Here is a 12,106-nt window from a genome sequence, read left to right on the forward strand (position 1 = left end):
ATCAGCGTAGCATCGTCATATAGATCTAAAATAAGGTGTAGAATAGGCCGCATCGTCCACACAGTCATTATTGCAATTGGCTACTCAAGCAGTATTCTACACCATATTTTAGATCTATATCACGATGCTATGCTGATTACCTTTATATGTTCTGACGATGCCATTATGACATAGTGTAAAAAAGACCTGAGGATGGTCATTACGGACTGAAACTGGTCATCGTCTAAAGAATTCATATTGTGATCAAAGACTGGAATAAAAACATAGGATAAAATTTCTGTTTCAGAAAACTTCACTTCGTGATTTCCTCACTGAAGACCGTGCTCTGCTACAACTGATTTCTCTATTTTTCCTAATCGGCAAAGACTTTCGTGCTCCTTTAGCCGTGTGTTTACGCTCCTCTTGGTAGTTCCAATATAAACTTTACCACACGTACACGGAATTTTGTCTACATCACTTGTCGACAGAGGATGGCGGTTATCCATCACAGGTCGGAGTACCTATTTTCTTTGTTTGTCTGAAGACTGGTCTGATGTCATGTTTCTGTAAAATCTTGCCAACCTGATGTGTTACTTTTTTTAATAAAAGGGGAAGAAACTGTATTTTTCCGTCGTTGTGGTTCATCCTTCTCCTTTGGTCTTCTGTTCCTTGGTCGCTAAATACTTTTCACCTCTTTCCCTGAGTAGCCATATTTCTCAAAGGCCTGCTTCAGATTTTTTATTTCAGCGTCCTGGTGTCCCGATGTGCATTCCGTTCCCCTCTATCGACGACTTTTAAAGACACCTCTCTTTTGTTGTGGATGGTGATTGTAGTTTTTATGGAGGTATCAGTCCGTGTGTGTTGCTTTCCGAAAAACTTCGTTCCGAAGTTCCATCAGACGTCTCATAACTAAAACATCCAAGAAAGATATTCTGTTATTAGGTGGGTTGCATACTTATCGGCCGTTGCCTTATAGTTCGTTGTGTTTGGTCTGGGCGGACGTCACAAGACATCAAGACATGCGTTCGAGTTGATCGTTGATTCCTATACTCAGCTTTTTTTATTACAGAGAGCGAACAGCCATCTGACCGAACACACTGGGCTACCGTGCCGGCCTCCATTAGGCTATCCGAACACGATTCACCCCCAGGCCCAAACTTTCATATGCATGTATCTACAGCCTGTACTCATGCATCCACTATGTATATTCCCGAACAGGGGGAATTTTTACTTGAAAATTGCTTGCCCGGAGTCGGAAGGTAAATACGATATTGCAGTGCCTGTCTTATTCCAAATTACGACGCATTGTTCCTCCGGACGTGCATGCATGTCCAAAGTAACACTGCATCGTAATTTGGAATAGAACAGGTACTGCAGTATCGTGTTTAGAAACTAAGTGAGAACACATAAAGGGCCGGTTAACTCGGTGAACATATTTTTCTTCATAGCTATCCTCCCAGCTGCTACTTAAAAATGAACAATAGTTATAGCAAAATTGAAATCGTCGAAGGGTAATTCCAGTTTTACTCGAAAACTGTTTATTTGGAATGTGGAATAGAGGACTGTTGTTAAAAAAGTACAGAATTACCATATAGCACTAGAAAACTATATTTCCTTAAAGAAACGGTAAAATAAAAAAAACCTCAAAACAAAAACATACCACACATCCCTTCAATATTTCGTCGAGCTTATATACAAAATATTTCTGCTGTTCATAAGCAACTTTCGCACTTGTCAATAATAACTGTAAACTTTGCCTTCGATCATGATGAAGAACGTTCTACTGAGTAGAAAAAACAACAATAATTATACAGATCCTTTCACGTTTGTTCCTGTTAACTGTACTTGCATCAGAAGTAATTGCCTTGGTTACACTATAGCGCAATAGTTATGCAATCAATTAATTTTTATTACTTATAAAATCAAATTTGTATTTTTAAGGACATAAAATATTCAGTGCACTAACGCTGAACGGCAAACGGTTCTAATTATGTGCAAAACAAACAAGCAAACAAACAACAAAGAGATGTCGTCGTTTTCCATTTTCTCTCACACACATTAATTTTTGTGTCTTTCCCTATCAGTACTATCTATACTACCTGTGATTCTACCATTTACTACGTCATGCATGTACCGTACCTAAACTACCGAATCGTAATTTTGGTAGTGCGAAGCTGTATCCTCTCCCCGTTTCGAGCAGTTTCGCGCATCGAAACCTAATGTGGGAAACTTTTTTTTTTTTTTCAGCTAGTCTGTTCAATGTACAGACTATTTCTTTTACACCCGGTTTCCTTCTGTTGTTGCGGTGGCGTTCTTACCGCCAGTGTCAACGCGCTACAGACGTAATGAAGCAGACTGCTTGAACATGAGCCAATAAGCGGCCGTTCGGAGCCTTTGTGCGCGCCGGGCACATGATATACTGCCGCCGCGCCGCTTCCCTTTCCACGCGAGTTCCATGCGACATGTCTTTTGTTTCCTTCCCTTTTTGCCGTGGCTCCCGGCTTTTGATCTAAGGCCTGCGCGCGCTGACGATGCGGTATCTTCGTGATCTGTCGCGCTGCGTCTCGACCGGCCGCCATAAATATTTCATGAGAGCTGCACTCGGCTGTACGCGTTTTATTAAGCACCGAAAAATTTTAACGAGACCGTCACCGAATTTTGTTTACGACTCGGTAAGACCAGCCGGACTCGCTAAGGGCTGCGTTCGACCACGGGTGACGGCGGCGTTTAACGTACACGCCGGGCGCTAATTTAATATGATGCACAGCGGATCGCGTTTCTTTTGTACCGTCCTCCAATTTCAGCTATGGAACGATGAGAGAATTTTCGTCGTGAACCCAAAAGCTACGGTTAGTAGCGAATGGAAAAACATTAGTTACCTTGAGAATAAAATATCAAATGTTACGGTATGTACAGAGGATATACACAGAAGCGCCAGACAAACTGGTATAGGCATGCAGATTCAAATACAGGGTTATGTAAACAGCCAGAATACGGCGCTGCGGTCGGCAACGCCTATAAAAGACAGCAAGTGTCTCGCGCAGTTGTTACATTGGTTACCGGCCGCGGTTGTCTAGCTGCTCTAGGCGCTCAGTCCGGAACAGCGCGACTGCTACGGTCGCAGGTTCGAATCCTGCCTCGGGCATGGATGTGTGTGATGTCCTTAGGTTAAGTTAGGTTTAAGTAGTCCTAAGTTCTAGGGGACTGATGACCATAGATATTAAGTCCCATAGTGCTCAGAGCCATTTGAACCATTTCCTTTTTTTTTTTTTTTTTTTTTTTGCATTGGTTACTGCTGCTACAATGGCCGTCTATCAGGATTTAAGTGAGTTTGAACGTGGTGTTACAGTCGGCGAACGAGCGATGGGACACAGCATCTCAGAAATAGCGGTGAAGTCGGGATTTTCTCCTACGACCATTTTACGAGACTACCGTGAATATCAGGCATCCGGTAAAATATCAGATCTCCGACATCGCTGCGGCCGGAAAAAGATCATGCAAGAACGGGACCAACGACGACTGAAGAGAATCGTTCACCGTAACAGAAGTTCAGCCCTTCCGCAGACTGCACCACATTTTATTGCTGGGCATCACCAAGCGTCAGCGGGCGAACCATTCAACGAAACATCATCGATATGGGCTTTTGGAGCCGAAGAGCCAGTCGTGTACCCTTGATGACTACACTACACAAAGGACTACGCCTCGCCTGGGCCCTTCGACACCAACATTGGACTGTACAAACATGTTGCCTGGTCGGACGAGTCTCTTTTAAAATTATTACGGGTATGGAGACAATCTCACGAATCCACGGACCCTACATGTCAGCAGGGGACTGTTCAAGTTGGTGGAGGCTCTATAAGGGTGTCGAGCGTGTGCAGTTGGAGTGATATGGGACCCCTGATACGTCTACATACGACTCTGACAAGTGACACGTAGATAAGCATGCTGACTGATCACCTGCATCCATTCATGTCCACTGTGCATTCCGACGGACTTGGGCAATTCCAGCAGCACAATGCGACACCCGGAATTGCTACAGAGCTGCTCCAGGAACACTCTTCTGAGTTTAAACACTTCCGCTGGCTGCTAAAATCTCCAGGCATGAACATTATTTAGCATATCTGGGATGCCTTGCTACGTGCTGTTCACAAGAGGTCTCCACCTCCTCGTATTGTGACGGATTTATGGACATCCCTGCAGGATTCATGGTGTCAGTTCCCTCCGGCACTACATCAGACATTAGTCGAGTCCATGCCACGTCGTGTTGCGGCACTTCTGCGTAGTCGTGGGGGCCCTTCACGATGTATTAGGCAGGTACACCACTTTGTTTGGCTCTTCAGTATAGTTCCATGACACTATCAGTGTAGAGACGCGATCTGTTGTTTAAATGAATTCTGGTTTTCCGTAAAACCTCTGTTAGCGAAGATCGTATATTGCAAATTTGGTAACTAATTTCTACCGCTGCCGATCATATTCATATCCGAAAGACGTTACAACGAATGGATACAAGGCAGGAATTGTATTCGCCATTGACAGTATGTACAGTATATTTTCACAAAATTATTCGACAGTGTGTTCGAAAATAGGCACAGCAGTGTCTAAGATAAGAGCACACTTTGTCAATTGGCTGTAACAACACAAGAAAATCAGCTTTAAAATAAATACACCAGCTGACAAAAAACAGAAGCAAAGACTGTTGTAAAGTAGTTCTTCATATACACGAATGAATAGCGTGAAAGATACGTGAAAAACACCACATTGAAAGTATTCCTCGGAACTCTTTCCATGCCGTGGCCGTACACTAAGTGACCGATGTCAAGTGCCCGGCCTCATGGTCGAAGAAAGCTCCAGGAGGTGGATGCGTGAAATAGTACAATTTTCAGTAGTATAACATGCAACATATAGTTAAGTACAAAATAGAAACAGAAAAGACATAAAATTACAATCGTTCTAATGAAATAAATGGAGTAAAATAGACAAGATACATAAGTATAAGACGGCGTAATGTTACAAACACTTTGCATTAAAACAGGGGGGACTGATGTTATACTAATATGTACACAAGACATTTAACATACGAACAGAAAACAGTAGTCACATTAGGACTGACTGGCTTAAAGCTACGCATATTTTGAAGACGAACAGCATATATGATAGTTACAAAAGGCGATGTCAGTGTACATTGTAATCATGTCACTGATATGAAAATGATATTATAAATAGGTAATGGTGTTTGCCATGATACAGCTATCAGCTGAAGTGTGAAATAAGTAAGACCGACGTTAAGTGCCCTTATAACATACCAAATAGACATACAGCACCGTTCTACGGTATAATGAAAAATTGCAGATAATGTATACGTCCAGATAATCTTTACATTTTCTCTAGTACACACAAGCTGAGTATCCGAAGAGCATTTGCATAGGTTTTGTCTGCTACAATAACAAAGAAAGCCACAGCCTCTTACAGTGTTCGTTTACGATATTTCAAAACCACTGAAGTCTCTGACACCCCCCAGGAAATCATGACGGTAGACAAGTTTATCGCTAACTTACACTTTCACTGTTCGTGTATTAAATTATTAGCGTGAGGCATGTGGTTTTATTCATTTATTTATTTTTACTTCTCCTCTAGTTACAGACAGTGTATACATACGTCACTGAATGTACCTGAAAAATTATCTCATTGTTCGACACGTAATTCAAGAGATACGACATCGTAAACACTGACATTTGTGAATAATTAGCTTTTGTTTAAAATGGAGCACAAATTACGCAAGCTACATTCCTCTAGTGTTTCATAATGAGAGCAGTTGGTGACTCACAACAAACTTGAACCGTACTTCCAAACCTTTCTAAAGTTATTCTCTTTTACGTGCTTAACGTCAAATATTTAACACACTAACTCATTTGTACAGTAATCACAAATTTGAAGGATTTTTTATACATGCAAGTTTGGTTCTTTAAAGATTTAGGGATTTATGGGCACTGAACTAAAAGATAGACAGGGACTCAAGAGACGGAAAACTTGTTTGGTTTACAAACATTTATATGTTACTTGAGTTACAGCAATTTGTAACATGTTGTCTGGTGTTTATTGAAGGAATGTAATTGGCAGTGATAGTTTATTAAAGGCTAGGTTTGAAAAGTTTATTTCGCTCACGAAGTGCAAGTTAATCACTCTTAGGAGTTTATTTGAGCTCTGTGACTAGGACAAACTGTTGGATTGCGCGCAGAGCCGTAAATTCATCATAGCACGTAATCCGATAGGTTTTTGGTCAGTTCCAACACCTTACTGAACACTGCGCTTGGAGATATATTTTAGGGCATGACTAAGCTATAAGAATATATTTTTACGTAAACCGTCTTATATATAGGCTGACCGCCTCAATACCTTCGTAAGGAGCAAAGTTACAGGAAAGGCGAACACGCTGGTTAATGTCCCCCTGCCAGCTAAACAGCGCTTGCTTGATACATAGATATTTTTATTTTGCTTCGAGACAAAACTTTATTTGGATAAATACGACACCCTGTGTATGTGGATGTAGCCAGTAGCGTTTGATGTTTGTTTTTGAGCAAAACACAATTTTGATCTTTTCTTTCTTTTAGTTCCCAAACATGTTTTGCTCAAGTTTCAGTATCATCATAGGGCTTTTATTATCTCTCTATAAAATAAGAAAAATGCTGTTCTCTATTTGTACAATATAAATTTGAGTTTTTAAGACAGTGTTTACAAATTTGGAGAACAGACTAAGTTTTGTACATATACCTTGTTACCACATCCTGTGTCCACCCCCGGTAGCTGAGTGGACGCCGGCACGGTAGCTCAGGGTGTTCGGGCAGAGGGTTAGCTGCCCTCTGCAATAAAAAAAAACTGAGTGAATGGATCAACGATGTACTTAAACGGATGTCTTACGACGACCGCCCCGAGCAGATGCAACGAACAAAATGAGATAAAAAAAAGTGGTCAGCGCGACAATGTCAATCCTAAGGGCCTGGGTTCGATTTCCGGCTGGGTCGGAGATTTTCTCCGCTTAGGGACTGGGTGTTGTGTTGTACTAATAATCATCATTTCATCGCCGTCGACGCGCAAGTCGCCGAAGTGGCGTCATATCGAAAGACTTGCACGCGACGAACGGTCTACCCGACGGGAGGCCCTAGTCACAAGACATTTTTTTTTTTACCACATCCTGTGGTAAATACAGGGAACCCACAGCATGTGATAACAAGGTATATATATGAAACTTTGTCTGTATTTCAGATTTCCAAATATTGCCTTAAAAACTCAAATTTATGTGTGTACAAGTGGCAAAGAGCATCTATCCTGTTTTATTGATAACAGAAGCCCGCTGATTGCTGAAACTTGAGCGAAACATGTCTGGGAACTAAAGTAAAAGATAAAAAAATTTACATTAAAATCAGTGTTGATCACGATTTATTTATTAAGGTGACCGGTTTCGATCACTACTGTGGTCATCTTCAGACCATTGAGTAGGAACCTCTTTCTGCTGGAGAATCACTAGATTATCCAGCAGAACGAGGTTCCTACTCAATGGTCTGGGACAGAAGAGCTTAACGTCAAGTAATGTTCCAACACTACTGGCATCGGCGTCGATGGGACGGTATAATCTATTCTTCCTCTCACTTACCGGACTCTTATACTGGTTTGCTGAGGTGATAAAAGTCTAACAAGAGGCATGTGAAATCAGCAGCTTGTCTTTTAAAAGGAAGTTATTGAATACATTGGAAAATTCGCACTGTTATTCTGGTCTGAGCTCCGGTAATCGTGCAGTCGTGTACGAGACAGCGCACTGAATGACGTGGGAAAGAGTAAGAACGAGGAGCAGAGACACAAAGACCGCATCCAGTTAGCGGCTTGCTCCCTAGGTCGCGTGTGGACGCGGCCGACTGTAAATATTCGCAAGTACTGCCGCACCACCGGGGCATAAACCAAGGACAGCTGCGCCGATGTAATCGCCCCTCCTCGGCTCCGGGTTTCTAATGGAGCTATCTCTGGCCGCGGCAGCGTAACTCACTGGTCCGTTCGTCTGATACAGGAGTGCCTGGCATTTTCGAGCCACGCTACAGGTCGTCGGAAGTAGCGCAATGGTTTGAAACACGGCAGTCGTCTGGGGGAGCGACATCGTTTGACTGCCTTCAGCCCGTCGTAACAGCTACCGGTTAGAAAGTGGTTTTGTGTGGCGATGTGTCATTGTCATCTAGACGTCTGTTTCGACTACTTAATCCAAAAATCAGCGATCGTAGTTTGGTACACAGATCAGTCTGAGTGGTTTTTAGGCGGTTACTGACGCTCTTTTAGGGAAATGCTGAGCTCATATCGAAACTGTAGCTCAGAGAACACAATACATAAATAGTTAAAATACAATAACACACAGAACGAAGATTACGCAAGTCGCACACAGGAGGCGCACACAAGTGGCTGTGACGTCACAAAGATCATTCGGCCACAAAGTTAAAATAATAAAATAAAATTTGCCGAATACTGTAAAATCAGACCCATACAGGACAAGATAAACTCCGGGGAAAAGCAAGAAAGTCTAAAACTGCTGTCTCCGCATGTATGTGCTCATATGGCGTAACTTGTTTGATCCATAGCACGCTAACAGCGTCCGTTATTTACATTTGAGTAATGCCAGGGAATAGATTAATTTGACGTAATGCTAAGGAAAGATGGATCACCAGACGAGGATCCAAACACAGCTGCTCATTCAAAAGCGAATGCAGTGTCTTTGAATCCAAAAATAAAAAATAAACAGGGTGTTGACAATAGCTCGAACCAGCTCTTCGCCTTCGTAATAAACCGAGAAGTAAGAGAGGCAGACACGAAGTGTAGTTCATGTGTCAATTACAGAAAAAATTGTGCAGGCTAGAGTGTAAGTAGAGAGAAACCTAAGCCAATCGACATCTTTGCTCTCCCATCCATCTCCCATTACCTGAGAAAGCAACAGCTCCTGTAGAATGTCCAAAACATTCTCTAAAGGACGCAGTTTTCACTCGAAACGAAGAGTGAAGTTACCCAATGAAGGCGGCCGGAGTGGCCGAGCGGTATATGATGTTTGGTTTGTGCGGCGGTCAACTTTCATGAGTGATAATGGAATGAGGAGGACAACACAAACACACAGTCCCCGGGCAGAGAAGAATCCGAAAATCGAACCCTGGAGGCCTATGTACGAGAGGTAGTCACAAGAATTTAATTATCCCCTCGAAACAATAAGGTTACGTAATTAACCTTACAGGTACATGTCAGCAGGATTGGTATCCATGAAAACCACAGCCGGCCGACGTGGCCGTGCGGTTAAAGGCGCTGCAGTCTGGAGCCGCAAGACCGCTACGGTCGCAGGTTCGAATCCTGCCTCGGGCATGGATGTTTGTGATGTCCTTAGGTTAGTTAGGTTTAACTAGTTCTAAGTTCTAGGGGACTAATGACCTCAGCAGTTGAGTCCAATAGTGCTCAGAGTAATTTTGAACCATGAAAACTACCCCACAGCATAGTAGTACGTCGGTAGGGGAACCAAAACGAAGTGGGGGAGCCCATTGTTAGTGATGGGCTTCAGTACTGCGGTGGGAATTTCAGTGCGTACCTGGACTGCGGACACGAAGCTGTAAACAAACAAAAAGTTAATTAGGTAACCTTTTTTTGAGATGATAATGATATCGTTGTTGTGGTCTTCAGTCCGGAGAATGAATATGTTCCACGCTGGTCTACCCCGTGCACGTCTCTCCATCTGCGAATAACTCGCCAGTAGTCAAACCGGCCTCTCCATGTACTATTTTCAACCCACCATACTTCCCACCATTACTAAATTTACGATTCCTCTATGTCTCAGGAAGCGGCCCATCAACTGACCTCTTCTTTTAATCATGGTGTGTAATAACTCTCTTTTTTCTCAAATTCGATTCAGTACCTCATCATTAGTTACTCTATCCAACCACCTAATCCTTAGCATTCTTCTGTAACATCAAATTTCAAAAGCTTCCACCATCTTCTTATCTCCGCTGCTTATCCCTGGTGCTTCACTTCAGTGCAGTGGTATACCCTATCATATTCCAAAAAGCTGTTTTGAAGATTTGAGTTAGTGTAGCACGTTAATTGTAAGCAAGCAGATAGAGAAAATTATAAAAACAGAAATCAACAAAGGAAACAAAAAAAAATCGTGGTTTTGAAGTTCAGTTACCAGCTGACTACTTTATAGAAACTTAAGCTATTACGAAATGCTACGTTAATTTTGTTGTGTGTAATATGACATTAAGGTTAACCTGAAACCCAATAGAGGAAAACATTCTCAGAGGCACACCGATGCCCATCACGAATGAGAACAGAAGTGAATAAAAAAAGATTTAAAATTAGAAAAGCGTCTCATAGTATGAGTTCGCCAGCGCGACTGATGATGGAAACTCGTTCTGCTGCCGAAACACTGCGCATGTCCGACATAACAGCCCGGTCTTTCGCTAGAGAACATTTTCGTTACTGTTCGCGCGGGGTACGGTATGTTGTGACGGTAGAAAATTTTAATTTTTATTCTTGCTTTTGTGACCATAATAAGAGTCCAGGCTCCATAGGCAAACAGCCAGCCGACATTAAGAAATAGTGCACCAGAACGTAGGGACAAGATAAGCGGCGGAGGCTGCCAAGTATGGCTTGTTGATCAAATGACTTAGTGTTTGACTTCCTGCCAGAGGAAAAGCAGCATGAATCAAACTTGCACAATGGAAGACGCGAACACCAGGGCGATAATACAGCAAGAAAGAGTGTCAGTCAAGTGTGGAAAAGACTCGTGTGGAACCAAATTAAGTTGTGTGCAGCTAGAAACGAAAGTGTTGTGTGGAACCGAAGGCATTCTTGCGCAAGCCGACCAATTAGAAACGAGAGTGTCGTGAGGAACCGTAGGCATTCTTGTGCAATCCGTTCACTTAGTAATGAAAGGGTCGTGTGAAAAAAAATAACTCGTGTGCACCCAAGTACATGAGAAACGAAATAATAGGCCAGGCAGCGGAATAGCTAGGGACAGAGATTCAGATGCAGATTCAGAGCAAGTGCTGGCAGTTTGGAGATTCAGCAGCGAGACGCCAGTGGGGCCGAGTAGGCCCACAGCAGCCGATACAGCTGATAAAGACTTCAACTACGAGGAGACGGTGATAGACTCTGGTGGACACTCAGGAACTGCAGGTCAAGTAGGATTTTTAGAGTTTCATTGGAATAGTAATAAACAGAGGCTGTCAGTCTTTGCCTCAATTGCTTGGAGAGATTTCAGTGCTAACCAAGAGCAAGTGATTGCTTTGTACTTGTTTCTTATGTGTACCGGCAATTAGCTTTGAAGTAGCAAGTCCGAATAAAAAGACTGAATCTTACTAAGGGGTTTATGGTCCAACACCTCACATAAGTATATGTGAGAATAAACTTGACAGAAGCTAACCAATCTTTTCTGCCTACTGCAATTCTGTAACCTATTTTCAGGAAACTTATTTGCTTCAAACCAAGGAGATTCTCTCCCTCTCTTGCCGGCCGAAGTGGCCGTGCGGTTAAAGGCGCTGCAGTCTGGAACCGCAAGACCGCTACGGTCGCAGGTTCGAATCCTGCCTCGGGCATGGATGTTTGTGATGTCCTTAGGCTAGTTAGGTCTAACTAGTTCTAAGTTCTAAGGGACTAATGACCTCAGCAGTTGAGTCTCATAGTGCTCAGAGCCACCTCTCTCCCTCTCATCTCCGATATAAAGGTTGACAGCAATTTATAACTAACCCATTGTCGTTAACGTCCCGATTACGCTACGCAGTTCGCACTTACTTCATTCTGGTATAGTGAGGCTGTGCCGGTATGCTACAGGCAACCCTGCGGCTTTGGCAAACATATTCTGTGAACCAGAAACCCCTCACCCTCGCAGTTTCGAAGGTCAAGGCTGAGAACAACGAAGTCCTTCACTTCCCAGTTAAGTCAACTCTGTTGTTTCTCTCCGGCGTTGCTAGTTGCAGGTGGGATTGTGGGACGCAGGAGGCAGGAGTGAAAGAACCAGAAGAGGGGTGGGGAAGAAGAGCTGGACAGAGAGAAAGAGAGAAAGAAGCAGCTACGGTCGCAATTACGCTCCACTTGAATTATTATTCACGCGCGCGGC

At 43.0% G+C, this 12,106-nt stretch overlaps 1 protein-coding gene across 1 annotated transcript in view; it reads left to right on the top strand.

Moving 5' to 3' along the window:
* LOC124552442 (homeotic protein ultrabithorax-like) overlaps window positions 1–12,106 on the top strand; it is an 879,407-nt gene that overhangs the window by 750,936 nt on the left and 116,365 nt on the right. The gene's annotated exons all lie outside the window — the stretch shown is intronic.

The sequence above is a fragment of the Schistocerca americana genome, chromosome 10 (genome assembly GCF_021461395.2).
Source record: "Schistocerca americana isolate TAMUIC-IGC-003095 chromosome 10, iqSchAmer2.1, whole genome shotgun sequence".
Classification (NCBI taxonomy): domain Eukaryota; kingdom Metazoa; phylum Arthropoda; class Insecta; order Orthoptera; family Acrididae; genus Schistocerca; species Schistocerca americana.